We start from the raw sequence: 25316 nt of genomic DNA on the forward strand, positions 1-25316 counted from the left end.
GAATTGGAAAAAATGCCCACAAAGACTACAGCGTCTGAGCGTGGGCCATTCCTTTTTTTAATTATTAAATAGTTTATAGCACATATATATGGTATGACATAACCATGAAAAGAAAAGAAAAGAAAACTAAAAGAAAAAAATAATAATAGAAAAACCAAATTAACATATGCTGAAATTACGAAAATAAGATTTATTTGAAGTATGTTTTTATTATACATTCAAACAAAACTTAAATTCATACAATTTTTATTACTTTATGCTTAAATTATTTTAATTTGAACAATTTTATTTCCATAATTCTATAAAATCATGATTCAAAACCTCTGCTTGCACTTATTTATTTATTTTTACATAAACGGCATAAATTGCCCATAACATATATATTGAACATAAATATGAAGAAAAAAAAATACATATTTAAAAACATAACAAAAAATTATAAATTTGCATAACTATAACAATAGTAACAAGTAGGTAAATACACATAAGCAACCAAAAATATTAACGAAATAAATACATAAATATGAAAAAACAAAAAAAGCAAAAACATTTTTTAATATAAAGAAAAGTTTAAGAATAATATTGCGAGAGAAAAAAAGAAATCAGACTCGTTTTATAACTATCAAGTCCAGAACCAAATATATCAGCCTTGTCCTCATACTGATTGCCATATCTATGGAGCCTAGGGATAGGCGAGTGCATGTGATAGTTGGTTCTAGAACTTGCAGAACAAAAAGGAGATCTGTGGCGGGTATGTCGACCAGGTACACGGAAACACACCAACTCCAGCAAATCTGGACAGTCAATTAATGAATTGATCACCTTAAAAAGTAATATTAGGTCAGTTAGGATTCTTCTATCAGAAAGTCTCAAAAGATTTGCTGAAGACAACAATTGATTATAATTAAATAAAGCAGCTGGAATATGATGTTTATAATTAACATATTTTAGAAATTTCTTCTGGACGCGATTTCTATATATAATATAGAAATTTGTTTAGTCTCCCACCAGTCTGACGATGCCAGTCACGACGAAACCCGGTCACAGGTAAAATTTTATAAATAAAAATGGAATAAAACTATATGGGTGGGTGGACATACTGGCGTTCAATATTATTTATGAACTTAATTGTCTTTATGTATATTACGGATTCTTTTTAAAAAAGTAAGTCAAACACGTATTTTTCAAATTATTGTTTTGCACCATAACAGGCTAGGAGGCGCAATTACAGTTTTGAATAACACATTCAGGCTTGAAAAAATCACATTTATTTTTTGCGGTCGCATCGGGAATCGAACCCGGAACCCTTCAAAGGCAAGGCACGCTTCTTATCTATTAGTCCGCGGGGGCGCACCTACTTTTAAAAATACATTAATTTCACGTCTTCCTAATTACTGTGAATCAACACCAGATTTAACGATGCCATCTTAATCGACCAGATTTAGCAATTGATTTACCAATTGACCCTGGTTAATACTGACTACTGACCATGTTATCGAGTCGTTGACTCAAAAATTCTTCATAAACAAATCACTAATTAAATGGAAGAGTCAATTTTTAATTACATTTTTAGCCAACGACAAAAATTATGGCGACTAGCACGACATTATATTCGCCAAAGATAGCGAGATTTTCTGAACATAATATCTTCGAAATTACTTGACATTTAAAAAAGATGGCGGATTTGCATACATACCTACATAACATTTATTTATTCATATTTTTCGCTTACAAACTATACTTAATAATAAAAATAATGTGACCTCACTGGGGTTTCCCGTGCCGAGGAAACTTAACAATATCCTTTTTTGAAATTACATTTGAGAATAAACAAAGAAGACTTACTTACAAAACAAAGATAATTAACAAATATTCAGACAGTTTTAAAAACAAGGTATTTATGTACAAATGTACATCTATATTATTTATATTACAAAACACACAATGAAAATAACAAAAACCTAACATAAGCGATACACTTGTGGAGCGGTTGATTCAATATTGGTTTGGGCGAATGAGACAAACCATCTTACTTCTACCTAGCTCCACTATCCATTTTTTTATAGCCTTTTTAACATTTTATCGTAACTAATTGTTTTATTAGATACTGGAAGTAGGTTATAGTTTTTAATTGAATAATACTCAAAATACCTTTGTCCGAAAGTGGTATTAGTTTGTATTTGTTTAAGTTGTCTATGTGTTGAGGATCTAGTGATTATATTATTTAAATGTGATGTATTGTGGGGGTTATGTCTTTCATTTGAGTGAGAGTAGTTTTTGAATCTATAAGTGAGTATTGTTTTAGCGAAGAATGTTTTGGTGTCATAAGTTGTGATTTATGGAATATTTCTTCAGTAGATGTCTGTATCGGGACTCTGAGTATTATTTTAACTATGGATTTTTGTGCAACAAATACACTATTTAAAACTGTGTCACTCGCACCACCCCATCCGAATATACCGTACTCCAAAATTAATTGGCACAATGCAAAATAAATCTTTAAAAGTTCCTGTACATTAATTATACTTCGAATTGTTTTGAATATATACGTTAGTCTCTTAAGTTTATTAGTTATATTTTTAATCTGCTGTTTCCACTTTAAATTTATATCAACAATAACTCTTAAGTATTTGACATTGTCTGTCCTATCCAGTATTGGGCAATTACAATGAGCACTTTGAAGACAACAAATCATAAAAGCAACAAAGCTTTTTATTGCAAGTCTTTTGGTAGTTATCAGCCAAGTGATGCCGGATATTAAGTTGTTTATGATATATTTAATAAAATTAGTACAACGAACTCTTATCGATTTGAACTCGAACTTAAAGGGAAATTAATATTGTAGGCATAGAATTGACTATTTATAATCCTACGGTTGGTAGTATTAAATGCTGCAGCGAGACTTATTTTCGGAATCTCTAAGTTCAGTCATATCACTACACTGTTTCGGGAATTACACTGGATACGTTTTCACAGAGGGTGGAATGCAAACTCTGTTGATATGTATAAATCACTGTACAACTCTGCTCCAGAATATCTAAGGGAACTCTGCATCCCAGATGAACTAGCTGACAGGCGTCTCACGCTTAGATCAGCCACGTCTACGGCGAAAGAAAAAGTTATTATACCTCTACGCAAACAGCGCACTAAATTTAGTGAATGCGCATTTGCGGTCGCAGGCCCTATGGCATGGGATGCTCTCCCAACAGAGGTGCGAGGCTGTGAGAGTGAAGTGATGTTTCGGAAAAAAACTTAAAACCCACTTGTCCTCTAAATCATTTGAATAAATCCGTAGCATGTGACAACAAAATAAATTATTTTAATTACATTACAAATTTAAAAGCTTCAATTAAATTTATTTATCTATAAAATCACTATGTAAAGCGCCCTCGGTGTATTATATTATGAAAATGGCGCTATATAAGTTATCCATGATAATAATAATATATGGAAACTAATATTTGCTCATATTTTCCATTTAACTCCTGGAATCGAAAGTTAAGGCTTAACGGGTTATTTCTTTCAAATTACTTTACTAAAAAAATATGTAAACTATTTATAAATTAAATAATTATATTTATAATATAAATCATAATATTGTAATATACCAGAAGGCGCGTAGAATCATGTTTGCATACATCGCGCTGTGTCCAAAGGTCTAACATCCCGCCTGCGCGCATGCGCGAAGTGGCCGCGTAATGTTACTAGGCCGCGAACAATATATTATCGTCACACAAATATAAGATAATTTAGTGTAATGTTATGTTATGTTTTACAGCAAAAAATATTTTACTAGGCAAACGTAAAAAAAAAAAATAAATAATAATTTAGTAATGAGGAACTTCAGCCCAACGGGAAATTGGATACAAAAAATGGTTTCTTGAGCGCGGTAAAAATTAGAGCACTAAATTTTACGGCAAAGTTTCTTGAAAATGTACGAAAAAATTAATAAAAATATTTTAATAAAAACTCATTACTTTGATTGACGTCACTGGTTCATATGAACCAACTAATGATGTGAGAGCTGTGAAGGATATCCGGTTGGCTTACCGTAAACGAACCAACGGGAAGTACTAGCAGAGAACAACCTCTGACGTCACACGCGGAGTTAATTCAGAAATGCAAAACTTTAAAAAATAAGCGCTGATAGTACGATATGTAAAAAAATAAAAATTTTGCTTAGTTTAATAGACTATAACAAATAAAAAAAAGACACTAAACTTCCTCATTGAGTAAATTAATATTTTTACGTTTAATATTTTACTAAGGTTAATCAATAGAAAGCCGGGTAAAAAAAATTGACTACCTTGGCAATACCAACGAAATGTCTGCCATGTTTTATTTAACAATCTGACAGACAGTAAAACAATCTAATTCTTAAATAATATTATTTGTGAATTCGCTACTTACACATGAAATGTGATCCCACCCTATTTCTCTTTAATCCTAGCAGTATTTTGACACTCACAAACGACACAACACGGCGTAATTGAACCGTCTAAACTCTAAAGTAACTAATGGACAAAACGTAAAACTACTCATTTACGAGTAGTTTAGTCGTTAGTTTGATGCGCGTACGCGGTTTCTAGACTCTTAAAATTCTACGATATACACCTATAAAGTTATTATTAGAGCACAAATAAGAATTTGTATGTGTGCCATCGTTCAAGATTCAAGATGAAAATTAACAAAATCGAATGAAATAAATATATATGTTAAACTTTACCAAAAGTATAATTGATGGTTTTTAAGATGTCCGTAGGAAGAAGGTAAAACATACCTGAAAAAAAAGAAATTACAAATTAATACATATTTATTGATTGATTTGGTGTTTATTTTGTAGAACTCCATATTTAAACTTACAATATTAGAAATCAAACACTGGTTTGAGTCTACTGAACACTTTATTTATTCACTTCAAACGAATGTGAATATTAGATGGATTGAATGTCTTTATATAGTTATATAATTCAAGTAAAAAATAAAAATATTGAAAATGCCCTAACAAGGCGAAACAATTGTCACGAAATTTTTGTTTTTATATTTGTAAAAATAAAATAAAGTGTTCAGTAGACTCAAATTAGTGTTTGTTTTTTTAATATTATAAGTTTAATAAATAGTAATAGTTTAATATTTTTCAATACAATGATATTTGTTCATAAAATTATAAACTCTAATAAAAAAATAGAATTTTTGAAAAAAATTGATCGGAACCAGCATGAACACGATCACAATACTAGAGAAAAGAACAAAATTAGACTTCCATTTAGGAAAAAGGCAAAGTCACAAAATTCAATTTTATTTAAAGCAATTAAAAAGTATTACGAAATGGAAAAAAATATTTATGAAGAAAAAACATATCAAAATTTAAAATAATGGTCAAGACATATGTTATAAACAATTTATAAATTAAATATATTTGCGATGTTATTATTAGAACACACATAACGATATGTATGATATGTGTGCCCTACTTTAAGATTTAAATTTAAAAAAAAAATAGTTCACAATAAATCAATTTTGGTATTTTATTATTTTTTAATAAATTTAATTGTAAAAGTGCGCATAAACAAAAATGAAGATATACAGGGTGTTCTTTAAACCCCGTCACATCCGAAACCATAATGATCAGTGTGGGCAAGAAGATATATTAGCACATTAAAAAAAATATTTAGAAAGAAGAAATTTTATTTTTTAAATATTCGAAAAAACAAATAGTTGCTTACTTCTGTAGGCGGAGTCTGATACAGCTGTTGACTGTATCAGACTCCCCCTCCCCCTCCTCGTTTCTCCTCTGCTGAAGTAAGGAACCATTTGCTTTTTTTAATATATATTTTTTTAAATTTATTCGTTCTAAAAATTTATTTTAATGACACAATATGTCTTCTTACTCATAATGATTATCGTGGTTTCGGGTGACAGGGTTTAATGAACATCCTGTATAATTTTAAAATACACCAAATAAATACAAAAACCTAACCAATCCACTTTTTGTGGCTTGTTGGTGAAGTTTACTAAAAGTAAAAAATAGAGGAAAAAAAACACAATTAAATCAAAGAATAAACATATACTTGAATAGTTTCAAACTTAAAAAAAAAAAAGTTTATAAGTAGTGGGTGCTCATAAATGCAACCAAAACAAAGTAAATCAAAAATTAACATTTATATCATCATTCCCTTTCCGCACCTAATGGTGCATAAAGCACTGCATTGGTACTTCATTCGCCGTGTATCTTGATCACTTTTGTTACATGAAGTTAAGATGATCAGTCTTACGCTTCAGGTGCCAGTCCAGGGACTATGAAATATTCTAGTGTAAAAACGCCCTTTTAAATAAATATTTCAAGTCAACCGTGTCGGGAATCGACCCGAGATCTCTTCTATAGTAGGCTAACGCGCTGGCTGGCCACTACGCCACGAGGCCGACAAAATTACATATACAATATACTACAAAATTAAAATTAAAACTAAAACTACCTATTAAAATCAAGATCTAGATTACGTAAATAAAATAAGAAAAGAAAAGGTAAAAAAGAAAATAATTAAAATGTATTTGACGAGAGATAAAAATTCCTACTACTACTACCATCACGCCATTTCCCCGTAGGGGTAGGCAGAGAGAATGGACCGCCACACACGTCTATCCTGGCATACAATCCTAGCCTCTTCCACATTCATACATCTTGTCATACATGCCCTTCGGTTCTGTCTGCTTTTGACATGACCAGACTTAAGATTTTGGTTTATCTGATCATGCCACGTCTTCCTCGGTCGTCCTCGTCTAACGTTGCCGTTTATTTTCGCCATATATACTTGTTTTACCATTCTCTCGTCGTCCATTCGTTCTACGTGACCAAACCATCTCGGAGACCCTTTCTTAATCTTATCAATTATACTTGTCTCAGATTTACACTCTCGCCTGATTTCATCATTCGTAACCCTGTCATACATTGATTTCCCACACATTCGTCTAAGAGATCGCATTTCAACCGCGTTCACTCGGCTTTCATCCTTCCTCTGCCAGTTCCATGTTTCGCTTCCATACATAAGTGTTGGGACTAAAACTCCGTTGTGCACTGCCAGTTTAGCTTCGATTGACATATTTTTATAAAAAATTACTGTGCTTAGTGCTCCGTTCATTTTGTTGCCCGCATTCACTCTTCTTTCAACATCTTTTTCTACTCTTCCATCTCTTGAAAACATGCTTCCCAGATACAAAAATTCTTCTATCAATTCCGAGTTTCTTAAATAAAAACTTTACATACAGAAAGAAAAAAGAAAAAAAAACATTTTTAAAAGAGAATTGCAAGAAAATTAGAATTCATAAAAAATGGTATAAAATGATAACAATAAAAAAAAAAGTATAAAAACGTTATGTCTTCTACCCACATCTATATTTGTGTAAAAATGATAATATTCAATACACTGGCACCGTAGATACGCTGGTTACAAGCACTATGAACTATGAAGGTCAGATTTGAGTCTGAATCCAAAAATTCCACTGATAATTCAATAAATAACCAATAAACGAGCTAAAACAAACTGTATTTGTCATAATCACATTAATAATATGCGTGATAATCCATATCACAGCGATAATTGTAAAAACAATAATGTTTCAAAAACGTTAACGCAAATTACATATTTGTGATTGTTGGTAATAAATATTTTTATAAGTAAGCTTTTTTTTATATCAGTTATAAATAGCTGAACCGGGTAGAGTTATTTCTTAATATAAACCTGGTATAAGAAAATCTAATAGGTAAGGCCCTCGCGTATATTCAAGTAGCATATTATTACATATGTGACGCTTCTTGCATTAATAAATGCATGGCGGAATAATAATTTAGTTTGTGTCGGTTCTTAAGATTTGTTCCATTTTGCTAATTAATAAATAAATTGTTGAACGAGGCTACTACGCATTGTAATAATTGCATTTTATTGACATAGTTTCAACATTAATTGGCTACTGACATTTGTTTATATAAATTTATTACGTAAGTATTTAATAAATTAAAAGATAGAGTGAACTTGATAAAAATAACTAGCATACCCACATATAAATAGTACACAATGAAGAAGTACAGACCTACGGGAAATTGGATTGAAAAAATGTTTTCGTAAGCGCGGTAAAAATTAGAGTGTTCATTTTATTATTTTGTTTATTTATTATCATATATATATTTGTATTTTAATCCAATCAACAGGCTTTTAAAAGCCTTAACAGATTGGCATTATTAACTATATGAGACATTTAATCTAAACAACATTTAAAAAAATAAATTATATACAGGTTGTTCCTTAAATTCTGTCACATCCGAAACCATGATGATCAGTATGAGCAAGAAGACATATTGGCACATTAAAATATTTTTTTAGAATGACTAAAATCTTAAAAAATAAAATATAGAAAAAAACAAATGGTTGTTTATTTATGCAGGGTAAAAACGAGGGGGGAGGGGGGAGTCTGAACCGCACGGCCGCGCCCCCCTCACTTCTCATCTGCAGAAGTAAGCAACTATTAGTTTTTTAAAATATTTTATTTAAAAAAAATTTCTTCGTTCTATATATTTTTTTAAATATGCTAATATGTCTTCTTGCCTATACTGATCATCATGCTTTCGGATGTGACAGGGTTTAAATAACACCTGTTTATATTTGGACCCCTGTATTTAGTAGCCTTACGTGTCATGTACAAGGCTAAGGTACTCGGAAAAAAATGTTTTTGTTTGTCTTGGAAATGGAACGTTCGTAGCTGCGTATAATCGCTTCTATACACGGTTCGCCCCTGCTAAAATCCCAACCGTCCATGCGCTCTGTAGCTGCGAGACTTGCTGGGATATATTGTACAGCTCCCTTGAGGCGATTTTCACAAAAATGGCGCTATAAAAATTATCCACACACACGCGAAGTCATTTCTAAACTAGGGAACCTGTAAAATCATTGCGCTGATAATACGATACATAAAAAAAAAATATAAAAAAATTGGCTTAGTTTAGCAGGTTCGTAATGTTGGAAGATAGAGTTGACCCTCATTCTGTCAAAGTCCACAGTTTGTTGTCGAGTAGATTCAAATACGCTGATCAATAAGCCGCTTCCACGGTCATCTGATTTATTAGTATCAATGGAGACATTGCCTTCTGTATAAAATATTATGTTATATTTACATGCATAATATGTATGATGTACAATGTACATCTTTATGTAAGTAAATCGTGTCGCGAGGTGCCTTGAACATTATTTTACTGTAGAGATAATAAAGTATATTTATGCAAGTTTTTATTGATAACTGGATGTAAAAAAACAAAATTACAGCTGTGTGTAATCAATATCGATTACTATCCAAAAATTTGTAGACGAGCATGAATTTCTTTACCCGGGGAGTTATTCAATTAAAATACAGTGTGTTCTTTAAACCCTGTCACATCCGAAACCACGATGATCAGCATGAGCAAGAAGACACATTGGCACATTAAAATATATTTTTTAAAACTAATAAAATTTACAAAAATAAAATGTCAAATAAAACAACTGGTTGCTTACTTCTGCAGGGAAGAAACGAGGAGGAGGGAGGGGGAAGTCTACGCCCCCCTCGCTTCTCCCCTGCAGAAGTCAGCAACCATTTTTTTAAAAAATAAAACCCTATGTCCACCGATCTTGTTAAGTTTCAAATTATAATAACCATTATTATAAAAAAAGTGAAAAAAGTACACACCGAAGGACCTTGAACGTCCCATACTTATAATAAATCTCGACAACCACCCGATGGATCTAAACCTGGTTTTCGCAGACATGTAAAGTGTCCTAAAACAAAGCTACTCGTATTTGTAATATCTTTGAAAAATAAAAATTAGTCCGCCAAATTAGTTTCTTACCGAAAATTACCGTAAAATACTCTAAATTACGGTATTTTACCGCGACTTTTGGTAAAATTACGTAATTTTACATCTATAGTCCTGACCTTAGGCTTAAGTCCACTTTTTTACAAGCAATAATTTTGTAACTAAACATCTAAAAAAATGTATTTTTTTTATCTTAAAAATAAGGAAGATGGAAAGCTTTCCAATACGTATTTTTAATTTTCTGAGATTTTGTCATTTAACATTTCAGAAACAAAATAAACACTTAAACGTGAAATATCTTAGAACTTCAAAAAATGACTTTTTTAAAAATTAGGCATCCAATTAAATGCTCTAATTTTTGCCGCGTGTAAGAAAACATTTTTTGATATAATTTCCCGTAGCACTGAACTTCCTGATTCCCGAAGTAGTGGAGTGATACGTAGCGCTTACGGATCGGGCTGTTTGAAATAAGTAGATGTATCAAATTTTCAGCAGCATATTAATTTCGTTTCAACTACACTATATCATTACCAAATCAAGTTCAATGCCTAACTAAAGTCTGTTCATTATTACAAGAATTTCCAAATAAACAAATCAGCCACGTGACATCTGACGGAGAATAGCCTATTCCACACATATCATCTTAATCTAAACGGCACGGTAAAATTATAGCTTTTTTTTTTCAAAGGAATAACCCGCTAAGCCTCTTCTTCAGAGGCTTGTCAGCAGGTGGAAAGTAGGATATGGAAGAACGTTATCAAAAATATACCACAACTATTTTTCACTTAAAGTAAAGCTTATTTAAATCAACTCTATTTAATCATTTCAAAGATGATGAACAGTAATATACATTTTTAGATTATAGTGCTTTTTATGTTTACTTTTGTATGGGTACTATTGTGTACTATATTTACGTGTATACTTATTTGTTAAATTACTTTAATTGTCGTTATTATTACTGTTTTTTTTTTTTGAGACAAAATAATTTTATTGTGTTCATATACTTATATTTTGTACTTTTAAAGAAAAATATATGTAAATTCTTTTCCTTTTAAAATTTTATCTGCACACATTGTTTAATTATTTTTTTATATCTAATTATTTCTTTATACAGAACTGCTGTATTTATGTAAAATAATGCTTTTATATTTAATTTTAAAGTTTTTCACATTATATTGAATTTTTTTTTTTTAATATGTATCTTATTAAGGTAAAAGGCACTGCGTGCCGTGTATATTAATAAATAAGTAAATAAATAAACAACCAGAAATAATCTTTCTTGGTTTTTTTTCTTGCAACTGGCGGGAATCGAATCTGCGACGCTAGTTTCACACTTAGCTGTCTTACCAACTGCGCCACGGCGCCTGTCTCATTTAAAGTGAATTGACATTTATTAGTACATATTTAAATTTGATTATATTTCAAAATCTATACTTAATTATTGTAATAAAAATGACAATAAAAACGCGTCGGTCAATACATTATTTAAAAAATAATATATATATAATTTTATACGCCCTACGGGCTTTTACATTTATTAGTAATACATTCAAGTGCAGCAATGTAACATAAGTAGATATGTACATTAGGTTAAAAGTAAGAATAGCATAAGAAAGACTTAAAGAAACATTAATAAGTAAAAATAAGGAAATGTACCCACATAGTTATAGGGGTACACAAAAATATATTTTACAATATTTTGAGTTTGTCCAAATTTTTGTAGACAAGGACTAGATTCAACTCCCTGGGGAGCTGTTTATATTAACATATTACAACAGAGATAAATAACATTTTAGAAAAGGTAATATAGAAGTCCAGGCATCCACAGTGCTTATGATATGACCCATTAGTTTCTTTGTAGACGTCGCTCAGTACGCAACTCCCGATTTAAATTCAACTATCCCGTGTTGTGTCGTTTTAAAGTGTAGAAATATTGCTGGGATCTTAAAGAAATAGGATGGGATCACATTTCATGTGTAATTAGCAAATGCATATGTAAGTAGCAAATGCATTACTAAAAATTGAATTATTTTTCTATCTGTCAGATTGTCAAAAAAAACAAAACAGACATTTCGTAAGTGTTGCCAGAGTAGAATTTTTTTTTACCCTACTTTGCTCTTCTTAAGAGAGAACTTAGGAAAATTGGACCTCGGATTAAACAACGCCATGATGGACATTTGACCGACATTGTTTTTAAAACATCAAATATTATTTAACATGATCCGTTCCGATTTCCGTTTCAGCTCCTTTACTTCACAAAAGTCAACAGATGGAAGAGTTGAGAAAATGTGGATGTTCAAACATGGGCAGAATGGTGAATGTTACACAGTGTGAAAAGTGGCCACTCAAACCAGCCAATGGCAGGTCATAAGCCCTGTGGATGCCTGGACTTCTATTTTACCTTCTCTAAAATGTTCTTTATCTCTGTTGATATATGTTAATACAATTATATTTTACATATTTACATAGTACATAAATACACACGCATACATACACACACACACATATACAAACATGTGTACATACATTTATACAGTAAAATAATATAGTAAAACTTAACAAAAGAGATTTTTATGATAATGTTATAAAAATCATTAATTGAATTTAGCGAGTACTCTCGGGTAAAAATCCTGCAAAAGGAAATCGACTGGAGATTAGTCGGTCTCGTGGCGTACTGGTTATTGCGTTTGCCAGGCATTAAATTTATAAATAATTGTAAAACAATAAATATTGATCCACCATACTGTATTTTATAGTGTCGTGTAGTTTTTGGCGTGGTGTTATGGGCCTGCCACACACTCGGCGAGTGGCATGGGAAGTAGCGAGGAAAGGAGGCAAAGATGTAGTGTGGCAACATTACTTGACATGCCGCACGTCATGCTCTTCGTCGTGCCCACCGCTCCCTGTTTTGTCGGTTTTTGAGCGCGAGTCAAAGGACCGGCAATATGAGCGCGAGTGGCTGCCCACATAAGCGCGCGGTCCCAGTACGCATCGAGCGCTCACACGAGAAGCACGCGTCATTTTTGAATGATGTATTTTCCTTTGTATGACATTAATATAATTAGCTATAATAAAAATGCATAGCGCGCACGCTGTTACAGTTTCATCGTCCATTGTATAGAAAGAAAAATAACTAGTGCGATTAATTGCGCGAGTAGAGCAGTGTGCGGGCGGAGAGGGCAACATCGGGCGAGAGGGCGGCAGCGCGAGGAGCATGAGCATTAGCAGCGCAATGAGCATAGTGTGGCGGGGCTATTAAATGGTCCAATCATGCGATATCACGCAGCGGGCCCGTGGTTTGCTCGCGCACAGCGGTCCAGTCTCCGCGAATGTACGGTAGTCTCTTCTGTCAATTCCGCTTTTTAAATAAGTGCTTCCCCCAAAGCAATTTAGCATACGAGTACATATATAAATAATAGGCGTACATTCAGTGCCGGAATATGTATTAGACCCAATCTATAGTCCTTAAAATATAGCTTGATTAAAATGACAGCTGCCAAACTAATGTCAATAGTGATGAAATTACTGATCACTGATCATGTACCGATAAAATCGATTTTATTAGTTTTTTCGTGCAGACATGAAACTCTGTTTCCGAAATTTGATATAAAAACGCATAAACAAGCCTATTATAGTGTGTTTAAAACAATTATTCACCAAAAATAAGACATTTATGCTTTTTTCACGAACAGCGTCAAATGATTTTTTTTTTATTAGATCAATTTACATTGATCAATTAGTCCCATCTCTAACGTTTTTGCAAAATAATGTAACCTAGTAAGAACGTCGTTAATAATTAGGTTTATTTTGTTTTTTTTTAGTTTTAAAGCTGATTTTATTTAATTATGTTGATTTATTTGTCAAGCATTGTATTAAAAAAATTAATCAACATACCAGATACGAATGATTTTTCGTGTGTCAATATAAATCATTCCTTAGACGTTACTACAAAGTTATGTCGTCACTTTTGCTGACAACTGTCATTCTAATGAAGCTATATTTTAAGGACTATAGTAAGCGCTTTAAAACATGCGAAATGAAGTTTAATCATAATGCATGCGTGAAAATATTGAGCAGTGTGTATTTAGATTAAAACAATAGATTTTAATTTTAAATGGGATGTAGGTACATATAAGAAAATTGTGTAGGCGATTAAGAGCAATAAGTAACAGAATGTACTACTACTACTACTACTACCATCACGCCATTTCCCTGTAGGGGTAGGCAGAGAGAATAGACCGCCACACACATCTATGCATGCATACATTCCTAGCTCCTTCCACATTCATACATCTTGTCATACATGTCCTTCGGTTCTGTCTGCTTTTGACATGACCAGACTTAAGATTTTGGTTTATCTGATCATGCCACGTCTTCCTTGATCGTCCTCGTCTCACGTTGCCTTCCATTTTGGCCCTATGTACTTGTTTTACCATTCTTTCGTCGTCCATTCGTTCTACGTGACCAAACCATCTCAGAGACCCTTTCATAATCTTATCAATTATACTTGACTCAGATTTACTCTCTCGCCTGATTTCATCATTCGTAACCCTGTCATACATTGATTTCCAACACATTCGTCTAAGAGATCACATTTCAACCGCGTTCACTCGGCTTTCATCCTTCCTCTGCCAGTTCCATGTTTCACTTTCATACATGGGTTGGGACTAAAACTCCGTTGTGCACTGCCATTTTAGCTTCGATTATGTATTTTTTTAATTTATTTTTTTATTTTCTTTTATTCAGGAAACATACAGTACAGTTACAAAGTTTAATATTTTACACAATTAGACTTAATTCTAATGGACCAGTGAAGTTTTCATATTATAAAGCAATTATATGTCAGGTTAATTATGAAAGTATAAAAAAGAAGGAAAAAGAAAAACATAAATGAAAGTTGTTTAAAAATTAAAATTTAAGTGAAAAAAATATATTTTCAAGTTTGCAGTTTGTAGTGAGTATTTACAAATGGAAATAATATTAAAAATGAAGAAAATTTGTAAGAGTAATTAAAAATTAAGAATTGAAATAAAGAATGAAAAACATGCTCAGATGTAAAAATAAAATAAAATAGTAATAACATTTTTAAAAAAAAAGGAAAAACATAAATATAAACATATTTATTTTAAGGGATTCAAAGAAACGATGAGAAGAATCTTTAAGTGAAATATAAGACAATAAATTTAGGTCAATTTAAAAAACATCTTCAAAATTAATGACACATTATAGTAAGAGCAGCAATATATTCATTTTATTTACATATATAATATAAGTATTTAAAAGTAGTTTAAAAGTATAAAAACATGCCAATGCAGCAGAGAAAAAAGAAAAAATAAAGAAGGAATAACAAGTATAGCAAGTAATCTTTAAAATTTGAAAAAGCAATATAAGGAGAAGATTTTAAACCAAGAGAAGTCAATAAAATTTCATTGAAGCGATTTTTACTACTGTAATACAAATTTCAAAAAATAATATTAATGTATTATGTCCCTGTTAATACTTTACGAATTATTTATTTATCTTTCTCAGAATCAATTATACGATACGCCATAACTTCCTGGGGGTTTTCAAATGAAACTAATATTCATTTTATTCAAATTTTGCAAAATTCTATGTTCAAATTGCCACTGCATAAAGATGTATACCGCCAGAGACACAATTTTTCTATTGATATATGATATTTTATTAATGCATAAATCTGTAAATAAATTATCAGTTAGGGCTTTAGCTCTCTTTGGAACAACTTAATTTGTCAGCATGCGTCGCAGTCCTAGTACGAACACAAATTACTACCTTATTACCTCTACTTCAGGAACTACACTGGCTACGTTTTCCACAGAGGGTCGAATACAAACTCTGTTGGCTTATGTATAAGTCACTGCACAACTCGGCTCCGGAATATCTAAGGGAACTATGCATTCCAGATGAACTAGCTGACAGGCGTCTCACGCTTAGATCAGCTACGTCTACGGCGAGAGGAAAAGTTATTATACCTCTACGCAAACAGCGCACTAAATTTAGTGAACGCGCATTTGCGGTCGCAGGCCCTATGGCATGGAATGCTCTCCCAGCAGAGGTGCGAGGCTGTGAAAGTGAAGTGATGTTTCGGAAAAAACTTAAAACCCACTTGTTCTCTAAATCATTTGAATAAATCCGTAGCACGTGACAACAAAATAAATTGTTTCAATTAAATTACAAATTTAAAAGCTTCAATTAAATAAACTTAACAATAGAATCACCATGTAAAGCGCCCTTGAGGTATTTTATTATGAAAATGGCGCTATATGAGTTATCCATAATAATAAAAACAAATTGGTACATGATTACAACACCAGGTTTACTAGTATGGAAGGGCTAGCTGTTCCTAGATATTGCAATAAATATGGCAAAAGGACACCGCAATACAGTTGATGTATGGAAAAACACCAAAGCGGTGTTTACCAATAAAACCATTGGAAAAAAAAAATAATATTAAAATTGGGTTTTTCACTAAGGATGCCGACAGTAATAAATAATCATACACGTGCGTTTTGGTAAATTTTGAAAGCTGAAGTAAATTCCTTGCAACTAGCCACGGTTAAATACTTGGGTTTTTGCACTTATTAACAGAGGTCAATAAAACACGACTCCGTACAACGAAGTAAATCCCGAAATTCTTCCAAGGAACCGGACTTAATCCTACCCCATCATAAAATGTAAAACTTCCCGTCTCCGGAACGTGAGAAACCTTGCTCGGATTATCTGCATGCCGAAAGATGCATAGGGTACTAACACGGTCGACAGATATTCCGGTCACTCATATGTATGGAGGCAAGATGGTCAGTTTTACGCTTCGGGTTCCAATCAAGGAACGATAAAAACATTGCAGCCTAGAATTTAAATTAAAAATCAATATTTCACATCTCCCTTGCCGGGAATCGAACCCGACGCTTTATTCGACATGTATATCTTTATTCATCCTCATTTCTCTATCCGCACTTGGTGGTGCCTATAGCACCGGATCAGTTCGTTAAGTGATTTCCATTTACATAGAAGGTAAGGCGATCAGCTTACGCTTCAGGTTCCAGTCCAGGAACCTCTATCAACCATCAACCACGAGGCGAAATTATAAATAAATTATATCTCAATCTAATTGAATTATTTCACCTACATACTAGGCAACGCTTGAAATTTTTATTTTTTCAATGTCTATACTTCTTCATGGACCAGGTGGATTTATCAGTTTGCACTCACTTAAAAGATTACAGAATTTCTTGCCAATTAATGTTAAGCAAACATTTCATTCCTTTATCCTTCTTCTTTCCTTCCCATCCCCTCTCCTCTCTTCATAATATAGTATTTTTTTTTAATATTTATATTTATTTTTGTTAATCTTTGCTTTTAATTTTTGCATAAAATTGTAAGATTCAATATGTCCATGTATTTATAATTTTCTCAAACTGAACGGTTTGGGTAGGTAGGAAGAAATTGCCTTAAGGCAATATGCCCGCCCTTATATGTATATTTATTCTATATTTATATAAAGTGTCAAATAAATAAATAAGAATATTTTGAAAAATAAACAACAATTTTTTTTATTTAATCTGTACATCCAGATGTCTACAAGATTTGCAACATTTAAAATTTGCAAATAATTGTTTTTGGATAGCTGTGGGGCACGCGTAAATATGTTTTTTAGCATCCCTAAACATTTTCCTTAATAATGCTCCCTTAGGTAGGTTTTTTTACAGGCACTAATAAAATAAAATACAATTAAATAAAATTAAAGCTGGGACAAAGAAAAAAAATACTACCTCAAGACAAGATCCGGCCAATCTTAGTGATTTTTTAAATCTATAAAGACCCGAGTTTACAATACGACACAATCGGGACTTTGGTGCATGCAAGCCATAGTTTGTGCTGTGTTGATCGAGGAACAGCACATTATTATTTCGCAACCGGCGGATTGGAACATTGAATGCCACTTGTTCCAGTAACGATGCCACATCAATTATGCCGCCATTGGGTGGAATGATATCTTTGTTTAGTTTTTTATATTTGACTTTTTGTGCTGTTACATGTTCACTTAATTGCCATACTTACTAGTTTTTTGCTCAATGTATTATTATTGCGTTTCTTAAAATTATTTTTTATTATTAACTTTTTAAAATCATTCTTATGTTGTTGAAATACCATTTGTCGATGCGTTTTGAAGCTGCAAGACTTTTTGTGATGTTAGCTATCATATTATGTAAATGTTATCAACTATCAAATATCTAAATTTCAACCGTCCATGCGCTCAGTAGCTGCAAGACTTGTTGTTATCTAAATTCTTTTTTTATAAATCTGCTTTTTATTTCGTTTTTAAAATATCACTTAAATTTTAAACTTCGTTGTCAAATAAAAAAAATTAAAAATAAAAATGTAAATAGGGGCTAGATTTCTTATTGTCCATGCGCTCTGTAGCTGCAAGACGTTCTGTTATCTAGCTCACATATATCATAATTGTAATATATCGTAATTGGAGACGAGGAACTAGAATCCCAACCGTCCATGCGCTCTGTAGCTGCAAGACGTGTTGGGATATTTATTTATTATACAGCGCCCTTGAGGTGATTTTCACAAAAATGGCGCTATATAAATTATCCAAACATTATTGGGTGTCGGCTCACATGACTCGGCTTAAAATCCCGAGAAAATTAGTATAATATATAACTTCATTTTAGCTGAAGTCTCGCATTAATCACAGCCTTTGTACCGTACATAATAACTTACACATCGACATTTTCGTAATGTACACCTCAAGGGCACTTTACAAAGTGTTATACGAATAAATGAATATCATTTAACTTTTTGAATTTGTAATTTAAGTAAAACATTTCACTTTGCGATCACGTGCCACGGATTTATTAAAATAATTTAGAGAACAGGTGGGTTTTTAAATTTTCCTGAAACATCATTTCACTCGCACAGTTTCGCACTTCTGCCGGGAGAGCATTCCATGCCATAGGACCTGCGACCTCTCGACATAGACGTAGCTGATCTAAGCGCAAGACGTCTGTCAGCTAGTTCATCTGGAATGCAGAGTTCCCTTAGATATTCCGGAGCAGAGTTGTGCAGTGACAGAGCAATGACATAAGCCAACGAAGTTTGTATTCCACCCTCTGCGGAAAAAGTAGCCAGTGTAATTCCCGAAGTATATGACTGATCTTAGAGATTCCAAAAATAAGTATCGCTGCGGCATTCAATACAGACTGTAAGCGAGTCATTTTATTCATTGGTAGACCTGCGTAGATACCATTACAATAATGACGGGCGGCATCAAGTTGAAAATTTTGGCGTATGCATTTAATCTGTCTCAGCTGGTAAAAGCACGCACTTATCGTTCTACTAATTTGAGCGTCAAGAGAAAGGTCAGCATTAAGGAAGACTCCCAGTAGTTTAACGGTGGGTAAAGCGGTACTCTCGTCGTACGGCAAGCGGTAATATTTGCCTATTATTTTTATTACCTACGTAAATTGGTCGCTGAAACGATGGGCAAATCTTGAAGGAGCATTTTACAAGTATTGGTATTCATTTAACGGTAATATGATAGCTGTATTATGTTTATAAATTTGACAGTCTAAGGGGCGTGAAGGCCGCCTTCATATTGCAATTATCAATTTGAAAACAACATTAAGATCGATTACAGTTACGTGGTAGCTGCTGGCAATGGTAATCACAACGCGCGGTGGTCCCCCCAAAGGTCACAGCCCTCCAATATTGATGTCCGTATTATGATATGTTACTGCAGGTAAAAAGTGACCAATAGCCAAATTAACTGAAAGTATAAAAAGTACCTAGGATTCCTAAAGGGTTCATTAGTATTTCGTCATCCAAAGTGAGTTCAACCAAGGAAGTGCTAATTACTGTAATCTGTGCGCTTTTTAGTCAACGTTTTAACTGTTCTATATTTCTCAGAATTAGCAATTGATGCGTGTTTTTTTGTGATGGATATTCAAGTTGAAGGTATGTTTAATTATTTTTACATACTTTGAAGCGTAAATTGTTAGTTGTTTTTGAATAGAGTCCCTGCTACATAATGCACAAATTTTGTTTAAATTAAAAAATATATTTTTGTTTCCATAAACTTTCAACGGTTTTGCCCCGCTCCGCCCCCAATCTTATTTACTACATAATTTTCATAAAAACATTTTATTTATGATATACACATTTTTATCTGCACATCTCTGCTCCGGGGTTTAGTATGAGCCATATACTTCGTACTTTGCAGACGCGTTAAAAATTTAAGGAAAATTACATGCCTGATTTTTTGTAATTTTTTTTTTTTAGGATCTTTTTACAAGTGTTTGTTTATGCGGATGCACTTGTTTGACATTTGCCTAGCTAAAAACGGAAGTAATGTGAAAAAAAGCCATACTTTATGTGTTGGCCGAAACATTACCCGATGTTGAAAATATCGACACAAATAACTTGGAAAATCGTATTGATTACATATGTAAAAAAAAAAATCGAATTATTGAATGCAATGTGTCCGTTCAAAACCGAAAATTGACAGTAATTATTCTGATTGGTTGGATGTGATAGAAGAATGCGAGCTTTTGGGATCCACACAACGAATAGAGAGTCCAGGGCTGGTATTCCAAACGAAATTATAGCGCGCTATAATGCATATTTAGTACGTAAAAACGCGCTATACCGCGCTATAATTTTGTTTGGAATACCAGCCCAGGGCTGGTATTCCGAACGCGTTTACAGCGCGCTATAATGCGTATTTAGTACGTAAAAACGCGCTATATCGCGCTATAATTTCGTTTAGAATACCAGCCCAGGAGCAGCTACAAGAGATGCCGTTTTCAAATGATCGACCTAGGAAGAATTTCGCGGACTGTAGCAAAACGTAAAAGGTGAGCAACTCTATCAAAAGTAGAGATTCTGCCGTAAATACTTTATTAAATTACTCCGATTTTAATAAGTCTTTTTGAAAATATAGATTTTTGTAAATATTATGTGTTAAATTTTTATTTATGTAAAATGACTACACCCATACTAAACAAACAAACAAACAAACCATCACGCCGTTTCCCCGTAAGGGTAGGCAGAGAGGATAGAACGCCACAACACTCTATCTTTGCATACAGATCTCGCTTCCTCTACATTCATACATCTTCTCATGCACGCGCGCCGATTATTCCGACTTTTGACATGTCCATCTTTAAGTATTTGTTGGATTTGGTCATGCCATGTCTTTCTCGGTCTTCCTCTATTTCTGCATCCATCAACATTCGCATTGTAAATATTCTTAGCCGTTCTCTCGCTGTCCATTCGTTCTACATGTCCAAACCAGCGCAGAGCTCCTTTCTTGATTTTGTCGATAATGCTTGTCTCAGCCTTACATAATGTACGGATCTCAACATTTGTGCATCTATCGTACATAGTTTTACCACACATTCGCCTGAGAGATCGCATTTCGACAGCATTCAGCTTACTTTCATCCCTGTTTTTCCAAGTCCATACTTCGCTCCCATACATCAGGGATGGGACCAGGACTCCGTTGTGAACTGCCGATTTTGCCTCTTGTGACAACCATTTATTTGCCAAGGTCGATTTAAGTGCACCGTTCACTCTGTTCCCGGCACTCACCCTCCTTTCAATATCTTTCTCAGTCATTCCATCCCTAGTGAACATACTTCCCAGATACACAAATTCCTCTACTTGTTTTAGTATAACTCCATTCACAGTGATTTCACATTTAGTCATACTTTTATTTCTTTCAAAAACCATCACATTCGATTTATCGACATTCATCAGAAAATCGCTTCTCTTGCATACATCGTAGACCTTTGTTACCAAGAATTGCAGTTCCTCTTTGTTATTAGCAAGGAGTACAGCATCGTCAGCATACAAAAGACAATTGACTTTTAAATCATCCATTTTTGCTCCCATTCTTAAGCCTTTCAGTTCTTTCATGCAGTTATCGATATACACGTTGAACAGCCATGGTGACATAACACATCCCTGCTTCACTCCTTTATGAATGTCAAACCACGATGTGTATGATCCATTTACCCTAACACATGCTGTGCTGTCTTTATACAGAGAAGCAATAGCACGTGTTAGATTTCCGCTTACTCCGTACTCCGATAACACCTTCCATAATTTTTCTCTGTCAACTCTATCAAACGCTTTTTGCAGATCGACAAATGCGCAGAAAAGCTTTTGGTTTTTAGCAAGAAATTTTTCTGTCATGTTTCGTAAAGCAAATATTTGATCCATACATCCTCTTCCATTCATAAAACCGCTCTGAATATCCCACACTCTATCCTTTGTAACTTTTCTTACTCTATCAATCAGTATTCTTCCATACATTTTGCCAACAGCGCTCAAAAGGCTGATTGCTCTATAATTTCCGCATTCTACTCTTGAACCTTTTCCTTTGTATAGAGGCATAACAACAGCCCTTCTCCAGTCTGGAGGAGTGTATTCCTCCTCTAAACATCGGTTGAAAAGTTTGTGCAGCCATACAAAAATTATTTCACCGCCCTCCTTTATAAATTCTGTAGCAACATTATCAAAACCTTGCGCTTTTCCATTCTTCATATATTTGGCAGCAATTCTTATTTCTTCCATTCTTATCTCTGTCGTACCATCATATGCATTTAAACTTACCTGAGGAGGTGCTGCAGTGCTTATATTTCCTGTATGTGTTTCATACACCTCCTCAAAGTATTCCTTCCATCTTGTTTTTATTCCACTATCATTTGTCACCATTTTCCCATCTTTTCCTTTTATAGCTGTCATACATCCACTTTCATTACCGTTACTTATAAACCGTTACTTATTTGTACATTTAGTTTTATACTTGTTCTCTTTCACTTTGTATTTTTGTGTCGAAATGTAATTTTTGTGCACTAATAAATAAACGGATATTAAGAAATTATAAGGTTTTGGTGTGTTTATACTAAACATAATTGTTTTATATTTTTTTCCTATTTTAATTAACTGATAAACTATTTCAATAAAAATTAGTTTTTTTTTTCTTTCTGAAATTAGTCATTCTTATGAAAAAGTATTTTTAAAAATACAGTTGCATATGCTTTGAATGTTTATTACAACGGCAAAATGCTATGACCGCCCCTCTTTGGACGCGGGACCACCGTGCAACGCTACGAATTACTGTTTAACCATTTAGGTGCCTCAAGCGAGATATCTCGCGTATGGTACACTGTAACATGAACATTTGCGTGAAAATATTTATATACCCTGTTCAACGAGACGCCCTCGTTACACGTGCTCGCCACGAGCCCATTGCGTGAATATGGACAGTCTAGAGTCTAGACTCTAGACCTGCACGCAAGGGTCCGTTTTACAGGTTCAGCTAAGTGTGTAATATCGAAAAAAATAATATTTTAATGACAGGAAATAAATTAAATTATTAAAACTGTAATTTTCAAATAATAGGTTAAGATTCCCTATTGTTTATGTTTGCAATATCTGCATACCTACATTTTTGTTTATCAAAAAATATCAATACTTCGATATGTACTATTAACAATAAGGCTCTAACAACTAATTAAGTATATTACCATCATAATGTTTCTACAAAGAGTAAGCTGAGAGAATAGAACAACACACCGCCAAAAAAGAAAAAAATTGTCCATTCACGCATATTTTCTACATATACATTTAAAATAAAAAAATCAGTGACAAACTGTTGACATCGAACGTGTTTTTTTATGAAAATTATCATCTTCAAAGCCTTATGGAGCATCTTCAAACCTGCTGGAGCATAAGGTGTCCATACTTCGCTCCCATACATCAATCGGGACCAGAGCTCCATTGTGTGCTGCTAATTTTGCCTCTTGCGACAAATATTTCGGTAGTCACAATAATTAAAAAATACAAAAAATTATTCAATAATGTATTCTTTGTCGTTATTTCTTGACATTTTTTTTTATCTCGAAAACCATTTATTCGCTACAATTCGCAACTGAAGTAAAAACTGTTTTTACTCTTTCCTGTAGCTCAATCACAAATAAGTATCGACGTGCTAATAAGTGACGTGATAACAATTTTCCACCATGGTAGTTTATCGTATTCGCGATCACAGTGGAATATGCGTGAACACCTAATATTGAATGTCAAAATATTTACTTTTCGCGACGTATAATCCTGCTGCGCAATCACATATTCGAATTTCACCGGTGTAAATATGGAAAATATTCCAAAACTGCTATTTTAATTGATTATTTATCATGCTTTTCATTGCATTAAGCCGGCGGTTGGCGAGCCAAATGCCAAGAAAAGCAGTCGCCATAGTAATTGGTTGAGCCGATAATTTGTTTAAATGTATTTTAGCCAGAAGAATCGCATGTAAGTAGATACTGGCTAATTTTGGTTTCGTGAGGTTACCATGCCTGACGAGACATTTTGTTGGTTAGCAACACTGCTTTTTCTTCCGCGCCACTCTTCGCTTTTTCAACGAGTCATGTTCGCACGCTTTTCTGATTGTTGAAAAGTATTTTTCGCTATTTCGCCGTAAAAGTTAATATAACTTAACGCTATAAATCACACAACGCCGCAAACATTTTATCATCCATCGCCATTGATCACCATCCGCCGCGCCGCCTCCAGACTCCAGACAATTGTGTGCATGCAGTTTTCCCGATCACCAGTTTCCCCGTTAGCGCGCGAGCTGATCGCCGACAAGGAAGAAGACTCAACTCCAGGTTAGTCAGTGTTATTACATATTGATTTTCTCTGGTTCGAGTACTTCTTAATAGATTGTTGGCTGCATAATACACTAGCTCACATTGGCAGTATTGGAGAAAATAATTTGATTGTCCGCTATCATAATATATATTAAAATCGCAAAAGGTGAATTCTATATACACGGATTCATTAGTAATTATAATTTTATGTACCCTTTTTTGTATTCGATACTCCTTACTATTTTGCAAATGCAATATACTGTATTGTTTTTTATAGTAAACGCCGATTTTTCACCAGTGAACTGTATTCATTTACGAGGAAAACAAAAAACAAACCGACACGAGCGTTGACTTAGGGATTACACACGCGCTGACTTATGACTGCGATAACTTAAGCATGTTCATTATTGTTCATTGTGATCGCTCAAATGCTTAGCATGTTTTTAAGCACCTCGATAGTTGTTTGTGATTGAGTTACTGAACAAAAATAAGTATGGTATAAGTTGCGGTTTACAAGTTAGGCCGACGATATGGAATTCTAGGCATTTTTTCACTGCTTCACCTGTCATTTGTTAATTTAGCCTGTTTAGCATTCTGGTTTTTGATTTAATTTATTAAACTTTTCAAATTTACATATCGTAATACGCGCGTATAGGGCGTAATCAAGGTAAAAACTGTTCAAAAACAATACAAATAGCCTCGGTGTTAATGGTTGATTTAATCTTGTTTTTTTTTTACAAACAAAAATATTTACGAATTTAAAGCACGTACGTGGCTGGGCTGCG

General features: G+C 33.3%; 1 protein-coding gene across 3 annotated transcripts in view; it reads right to left on the reverse strand.

The window, feature by feature from the left end:
- The window catches only part of LOC148281862 (protein I'm not dead yet-like), a 126065-nt gene that overhangs the window by 76350 nt on the left and 24399 nt on the right, over positions 1-25316 (reverse strand). The window contains exon 2 of one of the 3 annotated variants that reach the window (XM_088226021.1): positions 4727-4780. The exons of the other annotated variants lie outside the window; for them this stretch is intronic. The gene's annotated coding sequence lies outside the window, so the exon portion shown is untranslated. The remainder of the gene's footprint in view (positions 1-4726; positions 4781-25316) is intronic. 3 annotated transcript variants of the gene reach the window in all.

The sequence above is a fragment of the Micrasema longulum genome, unplaced genomic scaffold (genome assembly GCF_059751315.1).
Source record: "Micrasema longulum isolate JH-2025_06_02 unplaced genomic scaffold, ASM5975131v1 h1tg000403l, whole genome shotgun sequence".
NCBI classification, from domain to species: domain Eukaryota; kingdom Metazoa; phylum Arthropoda; class Insecta; order Trichoptera; family Brachycentridae; genus Micrasema; species Micrasema longulum.